Source organism: Ochotona princeps, unplaced genomic scaffold (genome assembly GCF_030435755.1).
Source record: "Ochotona princeps isolate mOchPri1 unplaced genomic scaffold, mOchPri1.hap1 HAP1_SCAFFOLD_414, whole genome shotgun sequence".
Lineage (NCBI taxonomy): Eukaryota > Metazoa > Chordata > Mammalia > Lagomorpha > Ochotonidae > Ochotona > Ochotona princeps.
The window spans coordinates 44,695-57,358 of record NW_026697061.1 but is presented as its reverse complement, the minus strand read 5'-3'; the positions used below and the strand labels follow the sequence as shown (position 1 = coordinate 57,358).

At 56.6% G+C, this 12,664-nt stretch overlaps 1 protein-coding gene across 2 annotated transcripts in view; it reads right to left on the bottom strand.

The window, feature by feature from the left end:
* LOC101517851 (nuclear factor 1 X-type) overlaps positions 1 to 12,664 on the bottom strand; it is a 79,773-nt gene that overhangs the window by 54,857 nt on the left and 12,252 nt on the right. The window lies entirely within an intron of this gene.

The window sequence follows — 12,664 nt, the reverse complement described above, 5'->3', positions numbered from 1 at the left end:
CAGCAGCCACCCAACAAATTTGGGGGCTCTGTGTGTGTGTGTGTGTGTGTTTGGTGGTGGAGGGGCGGGGGTGGAGGGAGGGAGACCCGGATCAAGGAAGACATGGATATATATATATATATATATATATATATATATATATATATATATATATATATCTGTTATTTTTTTTTCTTTTGCAAGCCAGAAAAATAAATCAATAAAGGCCTGACTGGGGAGGGCTGGTGGGGCGGGAGCCCAGAGGCCTTGGGGAAGGCAGCTGCGCAGCGCCTTCCCTCCGCGCGTCTTTCTCTCCAGCCGGCACACTCTCCCTTGTCCGGGTGCTCTTCCCGCGAGGAACACACAGCGGCGAGTGCGAGTCTTCCTCCCCGTCCCCCCCACGCGCGCGCGCACACACACACACACATCGGCTAGGGGCTATGAATAGAAAGAAGAAAGCGAGCCTGGAAAGTGTTGGTGCCAGCCACACTTCCAGGGCAGGGCCCCAAGCGTTGCTGCGCCATCCCCCAGGTCTGGCCACTAGCAGGCTCAGGGCGGTGAGGGTGGGGTTGTGGGGAGGGGGACCGTTCGAACCCTAGACCCGCTCTCCCCAGCTCCCCAGCCAGCCTGAGCCCAAAGCCTGGCCGCCTCCCTCGGCCCACACCCAGCCACGCACGCTCCATTAGCGGTGAGGAGGGATGCCAGCCCAAGGCAGCTCGGGAAACTGCAACAGTTTATTAAAATAGCCCCTTGTCACAGCACTCCACTGACAAGCCTACAAGGCACAACCACAAACAGCCAGCTCTGGGGAGAAGCCACGAGAGAAGGGACACTGCTCCCAGGCAGGGCCAACGGGTGTCACCCACGCGTCCCCCGCCACCTGCCAGACGCTTTACTTTCCCGGCATATGCCCCAGTCCACTCAAGAGCCACTTGAGTTTCCTAAGCTCACCCTCCAGATCAGTTCGGACTGGAGGGCCCAAAATGCGTGCACACAGCGCAAAGTACACCTGGGTCAAAGGAGATATCAGGGAAGTTGGGGAGGGGGTGCATCCAGCAGAGTCCTGGGGAGAAGGTGGGGAGTGGGAGATCCAGTCCCTGCAGGGGAGCCCCTGGGAGGGTCTCTCCCCCCAGGAATGGCCTCTGAGCAGCCCGTCTCCTCTTAGGCCTTAGAGGAGCAGTAGGCAGTTTAGAAACACACCTGGTCCCGCCTGGAAGCCTTCCCGTAGCCACCCCAGGCGCAGCCCTCAGCTGGTCTCCATGCCCCTCTCTGCCCCTTGGCCTTTAGGACCCTGGGATGTGCCGCCCCTGGGCTGGCACAGACCAGACAACAGAGGAAGTCAACCACACACACACACACACTCACACACACCCTTGCTGTCTGTGCCCAGCATCCCTGAACGGTTGTCTTCAATGAAAGGAGTTTGCTCAGGGCTGATGACACAGAGAGAAAGAGAGGACAGAGAGAGAGAGAGAGAGAGAGAGAGAGAGAGAGAGCGAGCTGGCGAGAGGCGGGAGTCACCAGGGACAGGACTCCGGGTGGTGTTCAATAATTCACGTCTGGTTCATAATCGGCTTGGGTGTTGTCGGCCAAGGATCCAAGGATGGCAGTTGGCCTGGCAACTTGAACCACCAAACCCTTGCCCTCTGCCCCTTGCCCTCTGCCCCACGAGGAGGCGACCAGACTTTCCAAAGTCAAGGAGAGGCCATACCAACCACGAGTGACTTTGCACTTGGTGTTGGGGTGGTTGCTCTGGTGTTCACGTTTATCCTAAATCTAAATTTATCCCACGTGGAGTGGGAAGCGCCCGACGGGAGCCTCCTGGGGAATCCTGGCTGGTTTCTTCCAAGAACTGCAGTGCTGTTGTTGGGGTGGGACAGAAAGGGGGTGTGGGTACTCAACTACAGGGCCCATGGGGTCAGTGTCTGGGGCGGTGGAGCTGGAAGGTACAGGGGGGCCGGGGACCTAAAACTGAAGGCCGGCACCCAGTGGTGGGAGGCAGGGTGGATGGAGGGTGTGTCTCTCCTTGGGCCCTCAGGGGCTCCCCTCCAGAGCAAACACCCAGTCAATTGTCCTTCTCGGGCCTGTGGCCATAGCCTTGAAGGTGGGTGGAGAAGCCTCAGGCGGCCTCTGCCTTCAGCCCGCTACCTGGGGCAGGGGGGCTGTCTCCCAGCAGAAGGCCATTCGGTAAGGCCCAGGTCCGGCCAGAGTATTCTAAATCCTTAAGAAATGGGGGGGTGGGGGGTTGCAGAAGTCTTGAGGGCTCACACAGAGAAAATGCCCGGGTTCCACTAGAACCACCCTCCACCCCACAGCCAGCTCCCCCGGCCCCCTCAGCCTGAATGCCACTGGTGGGAGCCTGCAGGCCAGACACGCCCCTCCTGGAGCCCCAGACAAAAGGGACTGTCCCCCTTTTGTTAAAATGAGTTGGAAGATTACCTGTCCCAGGCTGCCCTCCACCTCCGGGCTCTGCACCCTGCTGTGCGTGGGGGGGTACACTGGAAACCCAACCCCAACCCCAGGGGGGCTTCTGCCGGCTTGTGCAGGAGAGAGTGGTTGGCCAGTGTCTGGGCTGGGGCAGACTGAGCTGAACTGAACAGGGCAGAGGAAAGGGGGGTGGGGGGTCGGAAGGTGTGCTCCCCCCAATCCAGAGTCCTAAAAATTCAGTCGGCCTTTTGATTTGCAGAAAGGAATTTTTTTCCCCAGTCGTTGTGAAAGAAAGAGGTCTTTCTTTTATTGTTAAGAATGAATAAAATCTGGTTTCAAAAAAAAAAAGTTTTTACTGAAACATTTCTGAAATAATAAATACTTGTGAAGGTTTCAGGCTGCTGTGGAAGAACGTGTCCCCCCACCACCCCGCGCCCCTCAGCCCCTGACAGGAGGCAGGTCCCCAAGAGAAACAGAGAGTGAGCAAAAAACCACATCTCAAGTGCATCAAGGGGGGGGTTAATTGCAAAGGAGGAGGACCTGGATGCAGGGGTGAGGAGGAGGGGGCCAGGGAGGGGTGCAAAGGGGGAAGCAAAGACGAATGGCAAGAACCCTGGGGTAGGGGCGCGCGCACACGTTCCAGCTGAGATAACCAAACACTGTTACAGTGAGAACACGCAATGTGTGGTTTTCCAAAAGTCCGCGCGAAACATGGTCCCCCCCCCATGGCATTTCCTTCGTGGAGTTCTTGGGAGAGCAAACAAGAAAACATCCGTGAAGAGGGTCTTCCTTGCTCACGTGCACAGCGTGAAACAAATCCTGCAAGGAAGTAGAGTCCACGTCCCAACCCGAAACAGGTTTCGCAGCTGGCCTGTGTACCTGCAAATGGCCAAATCTCTAAGAAGTACAAGGAGTCGCTGTTCCAAGACTAGGACACTGTCGGGAGTTTTCTTTACCTTAACAGAAAAAAAAAAAAACTCTCTATTAACTTCTGCAGGTTTTAAGGCCTACACTGTGTCATTTGAGGCCCCTATTGCACTGGGGGAACTTAAAAAAAAAAAAAGCAGAGTGTAAAAATGGCCACCAAGCCCCCCACCCTTGGTTCCCCCTTATTCCTGGCATTTAATAATTCAGACTTGGTCTAAGATTAAAAAAAAATAATAATAAAATTAAATTAAAGGCTGCAGCATGAGGCCTCCCAGAGAGAGAGAGAGAGAGATAGCATGCTCCGATCTGAGCCCACGGGTCCCACGGGCAGGCCAGGGACACCGCAGCCAGCCGGAGCAGCACCGGGCGACAGGGAGGGAGCCGGGCAGCTGATCCCATGGGTGGGTGAGGCCTCCCCTCTCTCCCAGGACAGGCAGCTCGAGTCAAACCATCCAAGAGTGTGGAAATGCCAGGCATGGGAACCGGAAAATGCACTCTGCAGGCAGGCCCGGAGAGTTTGGACAAAGCGGGTTTTTGGCTGCCTTGGGCCTGTTTGCTCTGCTCAGGGAGAGGCGGCCAGCGTGCAGGGCGGCGTCTTCCCAGCTACCGCCTGACGGGTGTCGTCTTCCCAGCTACCGCCTGACGGGTGTCGGCTGTCCTCGCTCCTCCGCATCCTGCCCCAGTGGCACTGAGTCTAGGACAAGGCCTGTGCGAAAGGCAGGCCCCATACCACCTCCCCACCCTCCCTTGGCTTTCCTCAGCCTTTTCTCTTCCTGACGACAAAACCCCGGGAGTGGTGGCCTGGGACCGGGCCAACAGGCAGCCTCGTTCTGGCTCCAAACGTGCCTCTGCTCCAGGCACATCTCCCCTCACCCTCTTGGCATGGAATGAAACAGGGTAGGCACCGGGGTACAGGGGAAGGCGCGCTATTCTCTCTCCGGAGCGCCTGGAAACTGTTTGCTCTCGGCTCATCCTCTACGGGGAAATGGGAAACCAAAAACCCCTAGTTTTTAAATCATTATTTAGCTTGAAACTTCCTCAGGCCAGAGTGCGGGGTGCGACTTGCTATGGGACACACACACACACACACACACACACACACACGCACACACACAGGACGCGGGAAGTGCCAGCGGGATCAGCCTCACCCACCTGGTCAGCTAAGGCCTAGGGGAGGGAAGGAACCCCTCAGGTGAGCGGTCAACTTTCCCTTCAAGAGTTGCTGGAGAAGCCCTGGGCACCCGGAGGCCAGCACATTCTACCAATATCAGGTTGTCCCCATGCCCACTGCAGAGGCCCCAGAGGTAAATGCCCTGCTTAAGGCTTTCAGGCAGGCAGTAGGGGCTGGATTGGGCTCCTCGGGAAAGAGGTGGGGGTGTTTCTCTCTCTCTCTCTCTCCCACACACACACACACACACACACAGTGCCCCTCTACTCCAGCCAGGCCTGCACACCCTGGTTCCTGGAATATTCACAGCAATAGCCAGAACCCAGGGCCTGCATTACTTTTTTTCTGCCACTTCTTCTTTCTAAAAAAAAAAAAAAAAAAAAAAAAAAAAAAATTAAATTATTTGATCATTTTATTGTTCAAGGGTTCGGTGGGGGGTGGGCACAGGGGCAGCTAGGGACCCAACCTGGGCAAGCACACTCCCCAAAAACGTGTGCTTCTAGAAGTTGGAAGAAGGCAGCATATATACATCTATTTTTTTTCCCCCAAACTCTCCAAATGGTTTGCTCCCTGCAACTATTTTATTATCAGGATCATTGCCAAGGAAACCTGAGAATCCTCATTTCTCCAGTACCTGGCCCCTGCTGAGGGGAGGCTGGCACGGGGCACCCTGGGCAGCCCAGGGTTGTGCCCACCCCTCGGGGCCGAGCCCAGCTCTCCCGGCTGGTCCCTTTTCTTTCTCTCCTTCTTCTCCCCCTCCCGCGTCCTACAGGCTCCAACACAAACTGTTTGCACGGGGAAATCTCCCCCTATGACCCGATTCAGCACACACAAGGGAAAACTGTGGGGGACAGACCCAACGTCGTAACGAACTTGAGTTAATTAATGCCAGGGAAGAAAAGAGGCGCCCTGGCTGTGTTGAATTACGGTTCACTAGCCCTTTCACTGTGCTGTGGGTGGAGGAAAAAAAAGAGAGGCTTTTTGGTTCAAATATTTTTGGGGGGCGAACAGAAAACAAAAACAGCCCCGTGGGCAGAAGGGCCCCAGGAGGAGGAGAGCGAAGCTGTGTCGGTACCTGCCCCGGGAGGAGCAGAGCAGGAGCAGCGGAGGAGGGAGCTGGGCAGAGGGCTGCCGAGGGACGGCCACCTCCCCTGGCTAGTAGGCGAGCCAGCGAGAGCACGCTGTCTGGGTGTAGGGGTGGCGGTGAGGTGTGTGTGTGTGGGGGGAGACAGAGAAGGGAAGGGGAGAGGAGGGCCTTGACCGACGATCCTTGGGCCTGTTCAGATCAATCCTGGTGCAAATGCACGCTGTCACATGATAAGATACATAATTCACACACACACACACACACACACGTACACCATCCCTGACTCCTCAACAGCTCGATTTGAACACGGCTGCAAAAAGAAAAAACAAAAAAAGTTTGAACAAGGTAGGGAACTGAAGTTAGGGATGGCAAGAGTACAAGAAATTTAAGTGTGTCAGAGGAAAAAAAAAGAAAAGGGTGTGTGTGTGGGGGGAGAGGTGGCAGCTGGGGGCGGGACAACAGCTGCGATGTGGCTTTCCAGATGTTGACAGCAACGTGTAAAGTGGCCAGGAATGTCCTGCTCCCCTCCTAAGATGGGCACCCCCTCTGGCTACACTTCCGTCTGCGGGTGTGCTACGTGGGGACGGGCTGCCGGGTCTCCTGGAACACAGCTCTTCCAGGTTTGGGTTGGTTTTTTTTTTTTCCCCTTCAAAATCAGTCCACATTGCTTCTCGGCCTTTTGGCTAAGATCAAGTGTGTAAAATCAGCCCACTATATATATATATATATATATATATATATATATATATATATATATATATATATATATATATATACATATATATATATATATATACTTTTTTTTTTACAAGCTCTCCCACCAACTCTAGCAGGAACCACCAAAAGTAGTTGACTAGAAGGTACTTGTGTCTCAATTAGCATTATTAATCATCTGGTAATGCATGGCCTCTTCTTTACTTCATTTATTATTATTATTATTATTATTATTATTATTATTATTATTATTATTATAACTGGAGCTGGGGCCCTTGCATGAGCTGCAAGCAGGCCCGCTTGGCGTGCTGTCGCTGCAAACACTTTCATAAAATGAACACACCCAGGGAACTCCACCCAGATTAACCGCTGCCCAACAGGCCTTGGACGCTGCAACCGGCTCCGGCTCTGGCATCTCCGGCCCAGCTCCTGCTGACACCTGTGGGTGCACACAGGCTGCGGAGCACAGGGACCCACTCTGGTGTCCGTGTAGCCCCTCGTCCTCCCAGCTGTGGCGTCCTGCCTGCACCTTGCACACACACACGTATGTGTATGTGTGTGTGTGTGTGTGTGTGTACGGATTGTAAGGGCCTGTCTTCTTTCTCTCCAGGCCTGTTCAGTTCTGATCCCATCAACCACAGGGTGGTCAACTGCACACAGTAGGGGTTGGCAGACCAGCAGGGCAGGTGCTGCTGGCCAAGGGGGCATACCAAACAGCCTCAGCGAGCCAGGGCTCTGCAGCCACCCTGCCCACTGTGCAAGCTACTGTGTCTCTATCCGCAAGCGCCCCAGGGGGAGCAGGGGAAGCAGTGGAGGCAGCAAATAGACTGGGTGGGCGGCTGCGCCCAGCTAGGCCTGGGGTCCTGGTATCCCCTTTCTCAGGCTGCTGCAGGGAAAGGAGGCTGAACCCTGAGCAAGACGGCGACGCGCACCCCACCCCTCTTCCCTGGCTCCAGCCCCAGCTGGCTCACCCCCTCTCCACGCCCCTCACTTTCACTAGCACTAAATTTACTTTATAATTTTAAAATTAAATTGGGGAGGAAAAAAAAAGCAGGAAAGAGAGCACCGAAAGCAAAATACCTCCCACAATCTCTCTCTCCAAGGAGGTGGTGGGGGTGTGCTGGAGGAGGGGGGAGTTTTCTGCTTATGTAAAAAGACGAATGCAAGGGTTGCCCGCACAGTCTAAGCACAGAATAACAAGGAAAATAAGAACGAGACATTTAATTAAAAACACCTGTAGCAAATAACGAACTCCCTCCACCGGCACGCACGCACGCACGCACGACAGCAGCCGACCCGGCTGCCGTGCCACCAGACACCTGTGGGTACAAGCCCCTATTTCCTGCCCACGTTCGCCCAACCTGCTCCTCTCTTGGGGAGCTGCATCTTTGCCGAGAAGGTTGGCCTGGAAGAAAGACTCAGGGAGGCAGCCTAGCCAAAGCAAACTTCCACGGTCCTCCTCCAGAAAGAACCCCTATGCCCCACGCTGCCCCACGCTCTTCTTGCCTTAAAGGGCTTCCCGCAGGCCGGGGGCCCAGTCACTGGTTCTGGACCCTCCTTTCGTCCCTCCTTCACGCCTCCCTCCCAAATCCAGGTCTTCTGGGCAATGGCACGGGCCTAGCCCAAAGTAGGCAGCTCTCTTGGATACCATGGCCATCAGGGCTACCAACGGCTGGGGTAGGGAGAGCGGGGAAGGGACCAACTGAGCGTCGGAGCCGAGAGCGCAACCCTGGGAACGGCGCTGCGTCCAGTCTGGGGCGAGGCTGACCTTTTCACTAAGCCGCAAGGCTGGGTCTAGGGCTGGCATGGGGTCGGGCGTGTCCCAGAGCCTGGCCGCCGTCTTCCTTTTGTCATCCTGTTGCGGTAGAGACCTGTGAGTTGGGGCCCAGAGCAGGGAGGCTGGGGGTGGGAGGTCTGTCTTCAACTACCCGGGAAGAAAAACCCGGCTGCCTGACCAGCCGGTTCCAAGTTTCCTGGCTTCTGCCAGTTTGGGGATTTGCGAATCAGACCGGAGCGGAGGGAAAGGCGGGTGACACTGGGAAGAGCAGAAGAAAGGAAAAGGGGAGGGAAAAAAAAAAAAGAAAAGAAGAAGCCGGCATTAAACCGAACCAGCTCTGCCGAAAAGCGCGCTTTCCGCCCCTCCGTAAGACAATGTTGAATGGAGAGGACTTATTTCTCACTCTTTAATTATTCCAATGTTTCGCATTATTTAAAAAAAAAACCACACACATTAGCCAATGATATATTCTAACCCTCAACAAAGCTGGTATTTTTCTCTGATTACAGACTTTGCCACGGCAAACCCGAGCTCCAGCGACAGCCGCGGCGCGCAGAAGCGCGCTCCTGAATGAGACACGATTTTCTGGGGGAAAAAAAAACCCGTCGTCACGGCCTTGGCACTGCTTCCAGCGCAGGCTCAGCGGCCGAGACACCCTGGGGGCCCCCCACCCCAAGCTCAGGCCGCGGGCGACCGCGCCGAGGCTGGCTGCTGTCGCGGTCGCGGAGCTGCGGTGGCCGGCGACAACCCAGCGCGTCACGGGCGGGCGCGCAGTTTCCTTTTTTAACAGCCTGTTTCTATCATCCAGCCTTGGTCTCACAGGCTTTTTTTTTAAGTACTAAAACTCCTTAAAATATATTTATATATATGTTTTTTTTTAAAAAAAGAACAGTTCTAAACAATAAGCGGAGGGGTGGGAAAGAAGCTTCGGGAACTGAGGAGTGGAAGCGGACCTCTGCTGCGTCGTGGGGTGCAGGGGCGCGCTGCAAGGCTGAGCGCGGGGGGCTTCGGGGTCACCTCCTCGGGTGCAGGCGGGGCGGGCTGAGTCACGCTCACAAAGTGGAAAAGGGAAAAGAATTTCACACACCATCAAAGCGAGTGGAAGTAATGGGGTCCAGGAGAAGTGAAGTTTTAGGATGTGCGCTTGCTTCTCAGGTGCCCGGTAGATCGGGGCGCTTTCTCGGAATACCCCTACCCCCATCCCACCTCCCGGGTCAGCTTCCAGGGGTAAGGGGGATAGCTTCTGGGTAACCCCCATCCCGCACCAGTATCCTCCTTCAACAGTTAGGTGGGCGCCCACTTTTACGGCTTCTCCCCCCATGCCCCTGGCTTTGGGAGCAAAAGGGGTGGTGGTGGAAGCGGGGGAGGCTTGGAACAGTCCTCCCCACCCCAGTTCAAAGAAGTCAGATCCTAAATGGGCAGCTGGTGTGGCTGGTAAGAAGGGACTTGGAGGGGAGATACAGAGGGTCTTTTTTTTAAAGGGGGGCTTTCTAAGAAGGCTGCGGGACCAAGTCAGGAAAAGAGGGAAAGAAAAAGTACATTTTCTGCCACTTAAGTCACTTTTCTCCCCAACTCGGCCTCAGTGCTTGCTGGAAGCCAAATGCCCCCCCACCCAGCCAGCCAAACCCTTGGAACAGACACAAGTATCCCCTCGTTAATTTCCTCCCCTGACTGCCCTCTCCCACCACCATTTCCACCCCCCCCCCAAGAAAAATAAAGAATGAGGCGGCCTGGGGATGGCTGGGAGGTTCCTGGCAAGGCTTGGGGGCTGGAGGCAGCGAGAACGCGCACACGCCATCTCCCCTAAACTGCCCTGGGATACTGGATCCGTGAACCCCCAGACTTCACGCCCCACGCCCTGCAGGCAGCCAAAGAAGCGCCAACACGGCTTTCCCAGCCGCAGCTCTAGCGCGCTGTGGTCCTGGCTTGGGTATCCGATCGGCACAGGAGAAAGGGGACAACGAGGCCCTAAGAGCCCTGAGCCACAGACCCCCCAAAACCCAAATGTGTACCTGCCTGGGAAACTGAGCCTGACTCCGCGCGGGTTCGACTTTTTGGGTATTTCCACTATTGGCGAGCACCCCAAAGCCGGACCTCAATGAAGAGGCAAGTGAAGTGGGGATTCCCTGTGAGTAGGGAGCCCCTGTCCTAGCAGGGGAGAGCCGCACCTGCGTAGTGCGAGGTCCGAGGGACACCACCAAGACCCCCTTGGTCCTCAGAGGGCTCAAGCCTGCACCCGGCTTCATCCCCACCTCGCGCTTCTCCCTCCTCCGCTACGGGGGCTCGTGGGCCCGCGGGAGGATGGGGATGAGGAGTCTGCATCTTCATTTTGACTCCGGTTATGTTGCCCGCGGGCCGCGACGCCCTACTTTCGGGCCCTGGACGCTCCACTTCCCGCCTTTTTCGCCACCGAGCACGCGCAAGGCCCTACTGGGGTACCCCGGGGGGCGCGCGCCTGAGACTTACAAGCCGCCTCCTCCCAATCCAGAGCCCCACGGCCGCTGCAAGGGTCCACGGGCTGGACTCCCCATCACTCACTCACACTCCCTTCCTTGTACGCAAGGCTCCCGGCCATGGCCAGCCTTGGGCAGAACATCCGTGGGCGGTGGGCACCTGTCGAGGGCGTGCCAGCAATGCCCAGTCAGGCCAGGAGGCGCTTCCTCAGGTCTTGGAGGAGAAGGATAAAGGGCTTCAAGTCAAAGTGCTGCGTGTGGAAACCCTTCCCGTCGGAGGACCAGGAAGGGACACGGAAGATGGGAAGGAAATTACGAGGATGGTCTATTAGAAAAAAAATTTTTTTTCTTTTTCTGCAACAGGATAAGGAACCTGGAAGCTTTCTGCTTGGGGGCACCCCTCCCCAGACCGCTGTTTTGAAAAACAAGAAGTTCCACCATCCCAAAGCCGCCTGTTCCCACCCTCCTCCCCACTGCAGCTCCTGAGGTGCCGAGGGCGCACCGAGGGCTGGCGCACCGGGAACAGGCCTTCCAATAAAGCGCACCTGCGAGGTGGATAGAGACAGCGCGGGCTAACAGCACCCGCGCTCGCCCACCCAGTCCCCCTGGACAAGCTGACCTCTTGAGTGGGAGTAGAAATCTCACGGGTGTGTGGATAAGGTTTGGGAACACGACATGGCCTCTTGGTAGAGGAACACTCTGGTAGCAAAAGCAAACACACACACACACAGTAACAAGAAGCCACCGTCTCCCCAGGCCGCCAGCAGCACGGGAGCCAGTAGCCATGGGACCAGGTCTTGGGGGGCGGGTGCGTTGGAGGGAGGCCTCAGCGTTTGGAGAACGTAGGGTGTCTGTGGAGGGGTGGAGGTGGAGAGAGAGAGAAACAGAGCAGAGAGCGGGCGCTGCCGCCGCCTTGCCACACGTCCCTGTCTGGCGAAATGAGTTTTCAGGTTTTGGAAGAAGCCTCGTGGGGGCGGTTGAAATCCAAGTACAAATGTGGCGCGGGAAGGGCGAGGAGGAGCGGTTCCTAACATATAAAAATATATGTGCATAAAGGTAGAAATCTCAAATATAGAACATGCAGGGGCGACACTGGGCAGCCGCAGTTTCTAGGCGCTGTCACCTGTGCCCCCAGGGATAATTGGGGAGGCGGGTGTTCCGGGAAAAATGGGGAGGTGGGGGTGCTGGGGAGGGAGTGTTGAGAATGAGGTCTCTCTTTCCAGCCCCCCTCCCCCCACCACTTGAATGCGCCTTCGGAGCCAGGTGCCCTGGGGCGGCCTGGCAGCTGTGTGGCTCACGTGAATATGCGCGTGTGCAGGTTGGCGAGGTGCGCGCCCGCGTGGGCCAGGAGACACGGGCGTGGGCGTCAGCGGCTCTTACAGGCTCGCGGACTCCACTCGGGACCGGGAATCTCCCCTGCTGCCCTCCCCCCAGATTGCGGGGCCACGGGGCAGAACCCCCTCATCTGAGTTTGGGCAAAAAGTGTTTGCGGAAGCATCCGAAATGTGAACTGAGCGGACAGAGGCCTTGGGGGTGGGGGACCCAGGGAATGTGAAGGAGGCATCCTGCAGTCTTACAATGGGTGGGTAGGGGCGTCCAGCCTAGAGGGGGAAAGTGCATATAAATGTTGCAACGGGACCCTCTCTTCCGGGCGGGGACCACGGATCTTAGCCATAGTGCCAGAGGAGAGCCTGGAGTTTTGCGTGCGTGGGTGCTTGCGTTCTGGTCCAAGTGTGGGGACTTCTCGCAGGGCGGGCGCCGTCTTGAATCACCACGCGCTCCGGGACGTGCCGCCGCCGCCAGGGCCAAGCAGAGCCCGAATCTGGTCCCCCCTAAGCTGGTGGGCCAAGGGGCAGGGCCGCCAAGCCTGGCGGGGCCTCCTATGGGATGTCGTTGGAGTCTTGTTGGTTTTGGCCGAGGCCACTCCAATAGGGGAAGCCCCGGGGACCAGGCAAGGAGTGGGGAGGTGGGGGGATGGGAATGGAACAAAGAAGGGGAACGCAGAGAGAGAGAAGGATGGGGGCGGGTTAGGAAGGAGCAGAAGGAAAATTCTGGAAATGCATGCACATGGGCCCCAGCCCCTGGGAGCCTGCAGCTGTGCAGGCCCAGAACCCACCATGACCAGGCTACCT